We start from the raw sequence: 11,374 nt of genomic DNA on the forward strand, positions 1-11,374 counted from the left end.
TGTAACAGTCAGAAACACAGCCTTCAGGCTATCAGGCTATAACGATGAAGACAGCTTCACGGTATAGAGTACAGCTCCCGACTCGGTTCGGTCGTTCTTGGAACTCAACGTACTATCGAGACTCCCCACGCTACAACTCACGATGCACTCGATAGGCTCAACGCTGCACACTCTCGATGCACCAACTTACGATACACTCGATAGACTCAACGATGCACATTCTCGATGCATTAAGTCGCGGTACTGACGAAACACTCAAGATTTGCACTTCGATATGCTTTCGACGATGCACTCACTAGACAAACGGTACTCCGACGACCCACTCGAAACTAGACGAGACACTGATTGACTCACTCCTCTTACAGGCAGGTTTACATAGCGTTTGGCTTTCCTTCGAAAAACATTCTGGTCCAAACCGGTCAGAATTCATTCGAGAAGCTTCTCCATTCGTCTATGGCATACCGCCAATTTTATCGAAAAAATGTGCGATTTCTCTCCAAATATGCCAACGCTGCCATCCTTTGCTTTATTTCTGGCAACCCTAAACCCGCTTTGAGGATTTAGGGTTGCTATCTTACGGCAAGTGGCCATTTTGTAACAATATTGCTGGTGTGCCTCAGAGGCAGACTTCGAGTACAAACCCAAACTCAGGCAGTGAGTGTGAGGAGTACTTCCAGTGCAAAGCGTTAAGTTACAATACCCTCACTTTTCCGGGTGTGTGACTTTTTCTTCACTCTGTTAACAATGTAATAAAAAATATCACTGCAGGCTTAGTTTGGCGCAGATTTTATTTAAAACTCTATCGATTTAGAAGGCAATCGGACACTGGTCAAAAGCAAAAAAATTTTTGCTATAATTTAGAATTTTTTTTTTCTTTTTCCCTCCTGAAGAAATGCAACCTTTAAGCGCACTTGAAATAGGCACAGTTATTTTGAAAATCTCCGCCAAATTAAGATTTTTTTTTGAAAAAAAAAAAAAAAAAAAGAGGGGGGAAGTTTTATATCTCCCGTTCTACTGTGTCGATTGACGCAATTCAAATTACGTTTTTCATGTCTCGAATGCGCGACTTAGGATATACGTTAGATTTATATATAGCATTTTTCTATAATAGGTGTTTTGACACAAAATCGGACTTTTTCTGAAATGACATGCCATTTTTTTTTCCATATTTCAATCTTACTACTCAAATTTTACCTTAATATTAAATTTTGTAACATTTGGTGTGAAATTTACGGAAAAATTCAAAAATTTACTTTGGCGCATTTTTTTCACTTTGAGGCAAGAATAATTCACTTGGCGAACTTCTTAATTTATAGCAACCTATTTTTCTTTTTTTTTTCTTTCTACGTCTTTTCTTGTCTTATAGTAAATACAACAAATTTCAAAACTTCCCTAAATGTAAATTCACGTATTTACCCTAATTTAACCACCTATAAATTATGTATACCGCTAATAAAACTACTTAATAAACAACGTAAACAATGAAACGTGGAAAAAAAAAAAACACTAATTTTTTCCAGGTTGCGCTTAGAAATCCATCTATTTTAAGACGATGGCAAAAATTTGATAGGTTATAGTTCAAATGTTTTTCGAAAAATTTATAAAAATTATTTAAAAGTACAAATTTTAAAAATAAATCATAAAAAATTGGGCGAATTTTATTTCGAATGAACCTAAATTTCGAAATGTGAAAGGAAGACTCAATTAAGTTTAATAAAAAAAAGATTAACAAGCTTTAATTAACATGGAGGAGCTAAAATTTTGAGAACTAATTTTTTAAAAACTACTCGTGAGATTTTTAAAAAAACTTAGCAGTCTTGCATAATTTGAGTCGTAGAATCGAAATATTTCGATTTTGATTTGATCAACTTATATTTGATCAAAACTATATGTAAATCTAGCACTTATCCTAAGTTGGGCTTTCGAGACATGAAAAATGCAAGCTGAATTTCTTCAATCGGCCCAGTAGAACGAGAGATATAGAACTTTTTTTTTTTTTTTTTTCCCGCAGTGTACACGAAAATAAGTGAAAAACATGTAACTTAACGTCTGTAACTTTGCAATAAGTCAAGAGATGCTTGACGACATCATATACATCTAATTTCATTGTTTAATTATTTTTCAAGAAAAGTAACAAACTTTTCCAGTGATTTTAAGAAGATAAATTAGAATATTTTAGTTGCAACCTCCCGCTGACTTTTAAGAGCCTCGGATATTTAAAGGTGAAAATTTTGATTTCACACTAGAATTAATAATAGAATGAAGATTTTAAAGCTAGCTGTATTAATGTTTGCAAACCCATTTCTTGACTGTTTTAAACCAGAGTAAAATAAACATGAAATCAAATTAATTTTTGCGCAGTAATTTACTTTAATTATTGTGTTGAAAATAGCACAAGTGAACAGTTTTTCTCTGAAAAAAACATAACGGAAACTTCCTATTTTTAATTGCAATAATTAGCCTTCATTCAAGAGTATGCTTAAAATTTTAAGAAATACAAATCACTTTTCTTCTGATGAGGATTTTATCTTTCAGCTGTAATGTTTACATTATTCTTTAGCATGCACTAGAAGTGTTTCTCGAAGTATTTAAAGTTTAATCGGCATAAATACAAGAAATGAATTCACTATTTAAATCTCTAAATAAAATATGGTTCAAATCTTTCGAAGTATTTTTAATATTAGCAGAACTGTAATTTTGATATAAGCCGTCTTTGATTTGAGCTCTGTTTGAGACTTGCTAATTCAGTTTAAATTACGTGATTATGCATGATAATTTATTGCATAATACAGCAAAGGAAGTAAATTCCAGTTTTTAATGCAACAAAATTATTAATTATTTTATTTTCTACAAAACAAATTTTTAAAAATTCTAAAAACGTTTAAAAGAAAGACAGGATGTGTGTATTTTTAAACTAGAGAATGGTTTCTTTGTAAAAAAATGTACAAATTAAATTCACTTTAAAAATTCAATTAAATAAAAATATGCAACCAAGGTGCCTCTTTACTATCATTAACACTAACATTAAACTTATTATTATACACTTAGATGGAGATATCCCCTCCCTCTTCATTGTTTTTGAGCTTTCAGAATCGTCGCAAACATAGCGCAGAAATAATTTAATGAAATAAATGCACAGCTTTCTCCTATAAATTATATATTTTTTAATAAATGCTCAATTATCCGCGCGGCCTAAAATTTTGATGAATTACAATAAATCATCGTTAATACGATTTTCCAGACCAAACAATAAAGATTTTATGTTGACTGGAGTCTCAAATGTTATGTCCAGAATAGGTTTTTATACATATTAACCACTTACAGAGTACAGGTATATACGTACTACGGTAACTAAACGTTAAATAACTAAATGTTAAATTACATAAACGATTACGTACGTTAAATTACGTACGTTATGTATACGATCTTAGAAAACATACAGTGTTATATTAATTATTGTACTATAACTTGACAAAATGTACTTACAAATCATTTTCTAGTGAACAGTTCCTATGTATTGCGTTGCGGTAGACGAAAACGAAAATGCTTGGTAACTTCACGGCAACCGTTCTCGTGGTTTCTGTAAAACTGCCGTTCAGTTCAGATGTTTCATCCAAGACGTATAACACTTCCTGGCGGTGTGCAGAATGATATTGCTGAAAAATTTCTTCATAAGAGAAATAATTCAATTATTTAAAAGCTGAAGCCGACTTATTGCATTTGGGAGGGAATTAACCTTGACATTGATTAAGTTCAGATCATCTATGTTATGGGCAGTACACATATTATAAGAATACGTCTATTCTGATGCAACATTGAGCTGTCTAGGCAAGCTATTTTTAACGAGAGTAGATGCGAGGTAATTTACTGATTATGTACCCAAAAATCACTCAAGGGCGGTGTTTATCACTGCCGTTTGCATAACATACAAGAACAACAGCTAAACATTTTTTACTGAGGGCTCCATGGCAATTTTTAACTTTTATTCCGAGGGTACAACTTCGGAAAACATTGTAAAACAGTCCAGTTTCGTTCATATTGTAGACATCATAAAATATATACTTTTCTCTTACTTGGTAAATTTCATGCAGCCAGTTGTTTGCTCCTTCTTCATCAACTTTATTCGCTTCACCATAAGTCAATAATGAAGACACTGACTTTCTCTTTTGGAATCAGGACAGCCAACCAGCAGAACAACTGCAATCTTGAAATTATAAATTTTTTTACAATCTCCTTTGCTTTCGACTGAGTTTTAGGTCCACTTAAAGGTGCACTGGGTGCGCGCATGTGGTTGAACCAATCTAGAACTAGTTTCGAAATTTTCGTATTTAATACTGCGAAGTCACTTGGATTTGTTCCCGGGACCCGATGAAGCAGCATTAAGAATTTTTCACTATCTTTAAGTATTATGGATAAGGTAAATTGGCAATTCCATACATTTCGGCAATAGTACTTTTATCCAATGCGCCGCAGTCTGTTTCCTCTAGTATTTTTAGTTTAGTTTGCAGTTGTCTGTTTGCTTCCTGTTTGGTCATCATTTTCTCGTTTACTTAATTTAACGTTTAGTTATTATGTCCTGAAAGCTACCAGTTCACCACTTATAGGACTGTCGAACAGTGCCGCTAGAATTTTCGGGAAATAAAGACATGCTGAAACATGCTAAAAATTCGTATACAACTAGATTACAGTCCATTAGTCCTACCGACTTACGTTTTAAGAATAAAAAAGTATATCTGTACGTAAATTTACACTTTTTGATCAAAGTTCATTGTTTGAGGAGTCTGAAGCTCACTGTTGACGCAATAATCGCAAATATCAAGCAGTGTTACTCACGTTGGCTATGTTTTAAAGAGTTCAAGTATATTCTGCGAGGACTCTCAATTAAACGGGATAGAACATTATTTAACGCAGCCCTAGCTGAGAACCAACAGGGGGAAAAAATGTCAGAAACTTTGAAAGTTTGTCTGAAATGTCTGAAATGAAACAAATCTAACGATGCAAAGGACTAAAAAAAAAACAGTTCGTATTTCGAGCTAACCGAAATTCTCATTATCCGATGAAACTTCGTATAAGATCATCTGCATCGCTGTCGGGACCAAAATTTTGTTTATGTTAGCCCAGTTTTCGCATTAAGCAAGTTCGTGTTAAGGGGTGGGATTACTGCAAAAACTATGGCAATTTTGGTTTCTCTGCAGTCTGATTTTACCATTTTGTATAGTTAATATATTCTATATCTTTAATTTGTATGGGACACATTTTTAAACTAACAGACCTATTCAGCTTAAAATTGCTAACGTGTTTCAAATGTATTAAACTGGAATATGCGTACCAAAATCGAATTCAATTTTTTAGACTTATCATTTTACATTTAAAAATATTTGTGGACTTGAATAGCTATCTTTTTATTTTTAGAAACTAAGCATTTATTTTGAAATTCGAAAAGGGATACACCTTTATAGGACTATAAGAAATGCTATTGATTTATTTTATCATTTCTGAGATTATTAGCCAACTTTTTGTCTTTATTATTTGATAATGTGTAAATAAAATATGCAAATATGCATAACAGACTCCATGGTATTTACTTAAACACATTATTATATAAGGCAGAAGAGAATTCACCTGAATACTCCTAACACTAGCAAGAAAATTCGTACTGATTAGGCACTTATCTACTAAATTAGAGATAATAGCTCAATGCCACACCTAATCCCCAAAGGTTCACTATTAGTACTGTTTGAGGTTTCGCGTTACATCTTAAAGTCGCATGTGTAAGATTATATAGTCTTCTTTACTTACACATAAATAAGACCATTTCAACTCAAAGAAACAAACTCAATAAATCAAGCTCTCTTCCTACCACGTGAAAGGCAATTGTTGTTAATGGAATTTGGCGACAGTTTAGTGTTACAAGAGAAGACACTGCATCCCATTGTTTCCAGCTCTAAAGGGGGACATCCCGAAGAATTTATTGTCTAGCTTTGTCGGGTCCCTCTAGCGGCAGAAACTAAGTTTGTTCATGGTCATAAATCATCGTCATGCGTCTTAGGAAGTCTTCTTGGTCTTTTGGAGTGACTTGCTGTTAGTCCGTTCTTCTGTCTTCATGATCAATAATAGATATTGAACGTGGAGAAAGATGGAAGGCTTTCACTTCATAAGTATTCAGTAAGACAGGAATAAAAATTTATAATTTACATTGGGTTACGTTAAACACTTTTAAGAGTCTTTGGATATTATGCAGAGATTAAATAAATTATAAAGATAGTTAAAAAGAATCTTCTGTTACGGATTAAAAACGTTTAAAGTATTTTCTTAAGAAATTTGCATAATTATTCTGTCAACTGTAAATAAAGTATAAAATGAGCTTTTGTTCTTATGTCTGAATTCAGTTACGTGTTATTACTTCTGGGATGTGTTAGTCATTTGCCTTTATTAGTATATTAGGTAAAATAAATTTTAAGCTGTCATCAATATTTTACATAAATACGTATAATATATATGCATGTGCTTTTCATTAATAATCTATTGTGAAAACTTAGAAAGAACAGAAATCTGCAAGAACCCAAGACCAAATATGCCAGGATTATCCGATGATTCTTCAATCTTTTAAACATCGTAATTACGAGCTTGTTTGGAGTTTTATTTCTTTTCAAATCCTGTAGCTGATATGTTCGTATTTCAGAACCTAGACTTCAGTGCCCTATTAGAGCTGTCTAGTTGCCAAGTGAATAAGATCTTCGTACCCGTGTAGTCTTAACCGAATTTAATTAGTCGAGTGCTTAATAATTGAATTACAGTGAATATTTGTAGCTTGACCTGGGTTCAAGCTGATAGCATGGGTATTTTTGTGGTTTTTCTCATGAAGTAACGTGAGTACAAGACAATTTCCCTTAGAATGTCATCCACGAAGGCTTTATTCTCCTTAGACTAATAGCTATCGTGTGCTTTCGCATATTCAAATAACATTGCATAGCTTTACCAAGATTCGAATTCCGACGGAAGGGCTGGTTGTGTCCTGGTTTGCCCTATGTGTAACATGAATACCAGCCAATTGTTTTTAAAATGTTCTTTACGAGGACAAACTTCATTGACATACCACACTCGAATGCTTTATTAAATCAATCAACGTACTTTTAGAAGTAGTCTGTGAATGATTTTTATGACTACATTTGTAATTCAGGTGCTTTTATTAGAGAGCGATGCGAGGAGCAAACAATTAAATTTAAAATTCTGGATCTGCCACCGTTTGGGCATATAGCAAAGCATAAGACATTTGACTTATTTTTCAAATTTAATCATTGTGTTATTATTTAATAAAATGAGAAGTTTCAAAGCAATAAACGTAGTTTTTAATAGTTGTTTTTTGAGTTATTAAAATGTATCTAATGGATATAAATAATTTAATAATAATTTTTAATTATTAAAATAATGTATTAAATGGATATAAAGTGAAATATATTTTATTTACAATATATCAATATGTTACTAACCGTGTGTATTATGTAAATAGTGTAGAAACAGTACTTATTTTTTAATTTATATTAAGTTCTAATCATTTTTACTTTTTAAATAATTTAAAACTTTCTGAAATTTTTAATAGTAAACTGTTTTCTGATATCTTAGATTTTAATCAGAAATCTTCGGATTGTAGTTGCTTTAAACAGCCTTTTTTACAATTGTTCTTTTTATTCTTTGGCAAGATTTCATGGTGATCTGGCATTTTTCCTTCCAGCAAGTTAGTCATCCTCCCCACATCTTTGCGATATTTCTTCTGTTTACACATTTATTGAGTGCCCTCCATATTTTATGGCACATACAAGCTGTATTTCATTACAGCAACGAGCTTTCTCCACTTATATTTTATAAAAGAAGATGGAGGGAAAAATTAAGAATTATCAATGAACTCATACCGTTATAGACTCAACAACGAAATATTTATTTCTTTATATTATTATTAATACTTATTATTAGTAGTATTAGTAACAGTATCGCATAACCAGTAACTCAGCCCTTTAAAGGGCAATAAAATAAGTTCTGCAACATGTGCTGGTCTTTAAAGCCATTAAATTCTTTGATCGAGATTCGAGATTAGGGCATTTTCAAAATTTACATTTAAATCATATTTATTCATACATAATATATATATATATAAACTTAATAAGTACAAAAATCTATCAATTTCGATATTTTGTTTAAATTAGGCATTTCATTTTCAAGATCCTGAGTTATTTGTTTATTCTTGAGAATGTTCAAGCTGTTCGTACGTATACCATACCTTCGATCCATTAATGCATGAAATATAATTTAAAATATCATTAATATTCCAGAGAATAAAAATAAAATTAGTAGTATTAAATCATAATCATACTCCTTAAAGTATAGTCCTGGTGCTTACACAGAATGTATAACATTTTAAGAGCCTAATATTAAGCATACCAAAAATTAATTTATACAGGCTTCCTCACGAAAAGGGTGCCGGCCTCCGGTAATAATATGACAAGATGAATATTCTCTTTCTGGGGTGACGTACAAAAAAGAGTGAACAGGAAAGCAAAATAAGGCTGGAACACTTTGACGACAACCAGGCTCCAGGCAGAAGGAGAGTCGGTACATTGCGAGCAAAGGCTACGACCTCCTCTGAAAAGAATGGCACTGTACTGAAGGTGGACTCTTTTTCGTGATGGTATCCTGCAAACAAACTATCTCGGCTTTTGAAAATCTTCATAGTTTTATAAGGTATTTTGTTTCTTTTACAAGCCTGCCTTCGTGGCGTAACCATTAGCACACTCGACACGTATTCGAGAGGTCCAGGTTTGAGTCCCGGTGAGGGCATTGCTCATTTTTCATGCATCCTGCTTTAAAATAATCTAATGACTCTACAGTGGCGTCCAAACTGTAAAAAAAAAAGAGGTGGTAGATGATGATTCTTCACAACCAGGATTTGGCGATTGAGTCCTCTAATCTCCAGTCGCCATTTAAAAGGGGGAGTATATAAGGTATTTTCTCTCTCTTTGCAGCATACCTTCAAATGACAATATAGTTTAAATGGAAAAGGTCTGTAATTAGTAAATTTTTGGCGTTGTTCTAGTGCTCAAAAAGTTTGTCATATGATCTAAATTTGTAGTATTTGGTATTCAGAGAGTCTAGGCGTATTTTTTATAGAAAGAATGCGTTAAGTGAACCTCTCTGGAATAACGTATAGTTTGTATTGCATTAAAACGAATTAAACTATATTTTGGACGTTTGTTCAATGTCGCAGTTTTAGCAAAGAATAAATGAAAGAGACCCATTCCATAATAACCTTATTCACCAGGTATGTCAGTTTTTAGTTTCTGAATTTTATCTTTCACCAAAATCAGTTTATAATTTCATACGTTTACACATCAGACTATCCAAAATTGTGTGAGTGCCTGTCTATAAAAGAAATCAAAAGAAGCATTTATCTCACGGCATACAAGAATTCCTAGATTATTGATATAAGTCTGTGCACATTCCAATAATTATTGCTGAGAAGTTAGATGGGCAATGTGTTTTTTTAATTTGAAAAGATATTTCTTTTCGGCTTTTTCCATGAACTGTTTTAGTATATATATATAGATTATCAGCTCTGAAAGTTCAAAATGAAAATAATTATAATAATTAAGATGCAGTTTATCTCAGCGTAATTAAATTTAACAACATATAAATCAGTTTCTATGTATTTTAATTACTTTGCTATTATAATGCTCGTACTTTATAATAGCAAGGTATAATGTACTTTAATATTTTGTATAAATTGTTTAATAAAATATAATGTACTTTAATATTTTGTGAAACTTATTTTTAAGGTATTTTACGCAAACACATTTCAAAATTCTGAAAACATCCTCTCATCTTCATGAATTATGGTCTTAAAGTAGGGATTTTAAAATTTCACCTGCATAAATGTGTCTTAAGGTATCATTTTTTTTCAATTTATGTATGTAGTTTTATTTTAAATAAAGTAGTGGGATTCTTAATCGAAAGTAATTCGTCATGAATGGCTGAACCCATTGGTTTCTTAGAAGCGTCATCACCGAGAACATTACCCAGGATATACCACAGTAAGTATGTTGAATCATTAGGTAATTTTGAAGCAGGAGTACTTGAAAAATGAGCAATGCCCTTGCTGGAACTCGAACCTGGACCTCTCGAGTACTCACCGAGTGTGCTGCCGTTACACCACGAAGGCTTGCTGGAAGGAAGAAGAAAATATCTCATACACTCTCTTTTTCCAAAAGGCGACTGTAGATTAGAGACCCAATTGCCATATCCTGGTGGTGACGAATTACTGTCCACCACTTCTTAGTTCGGGCGCCACTTTAGAGAAATTAGATTTTTTTGAAGCAGGAGACATGCCCTTGCCGGAAATCGGACCTTGGATCTCTCGAATATGCGTACAGTAGGCTTGCAATTTCACCACGAAGGCATACGAAAAGAAGGGAGAAAATACCTTACGAGTAGACTTGTACTGGAACCTAGAGAAAAGGGATATGACCCGCAAAATAACCAAGACTGATCCAGGAATTAAATCCCCCGGAGTTCGGACTAACAGTTAATCTCTGTTAATCATTGTACTGTCTAGGTGTTGTATCAAAAACTTTAATCTTTGATAAGCATATCAAGAAATAAATAATAAATGAGTATATAAATGAGTATACAATACTTAATAGTACGTAAACATAATTGTATGGAACGTGAATATAATAGTGAGCTTAATAGAACGCAGTTTTTTACAAAAGAAAAAGAAAAAAATAAGTGTCGAAGTATAACCATTAAAGAACGTATTAAAACGGAAACGCTTCATGGGAGCGGGGGTGTCAAAATGTAGTCATTGCAGAATCGCTCATAACCGAGATGAAAAATTAATTAATACCCTTTTATTCCTAACTTTCCACGGTCGCCTTTATTTCTGATTCATGTCCACTCACTAAAATAAACTGGAGATGATGTTTGCCATTGAGAATATTGGATACATAGCCACTTGCCATATACAATTTAATGTCAAAGCAAGTGATTGATGGACTTAGGGATGGCGACATCAGATTAATTGTCTAGGGATATTGCTTAATACATTCACTAGGGGGGATTCTGAATAAACCAGAAAGATGAAAGATATTGCCCAAAATGGAGATGTTTCGAATAATTCATGTTATAATTCTATATAATATTTTATTAGTTCAAGTTTTCGTAAGGCGACTTAATTCGCTTCAGATTTATGCAATCACGTGACTATTCCGTTTTAATGCACTTGTTTACATTCATATTAACATTTTAGAGATGAAAAATTCAGAAGGCATGCTCATGCTCAAAATTAATCCTTAAATATTATCAAAGAGTGAACTAATTTTGTGGA

The 11,374-nt window shown here is 32.7% G+C and overlaps 1 long non-coding RNA gene across 1 annotated transcript in view; it reads right to left on the reverse strand.

The window, feature by feature from the left end:
• Positions 1-3,705, reverse strand: part of LOC146996840 (uncharacterized) — a 46,471-nt gene extending 42,766 nt beyond the window's left edge. The window contains exon 1 of the long non-coding RNA XR_015041484.1: positions 3,487-3,705. This is a non-coding gene — a long non-coding RNA (uncharacterized LOC146996840). The remainder of the gene's footprint in view (positions 1-3,486) is intronic.
• Positions 3,706-11,374: the final 7,669 nt, after the last annotated feature.

The sequence above is a fragment of the Stegodyphus dumicola genome, chromosome 6 (genome assembly GCF_044657685.1).
Source record: "Stegodyphus dumicola isolate Sdum_Otavi_A_Nest chromosome 6, ASM4465768v1".
NCBI lineage: Eukaryota > Metazoa > Arthropoda > Arachnida > Araneae > Eresidae > Stegodyphus > Stegodyphus dumicola.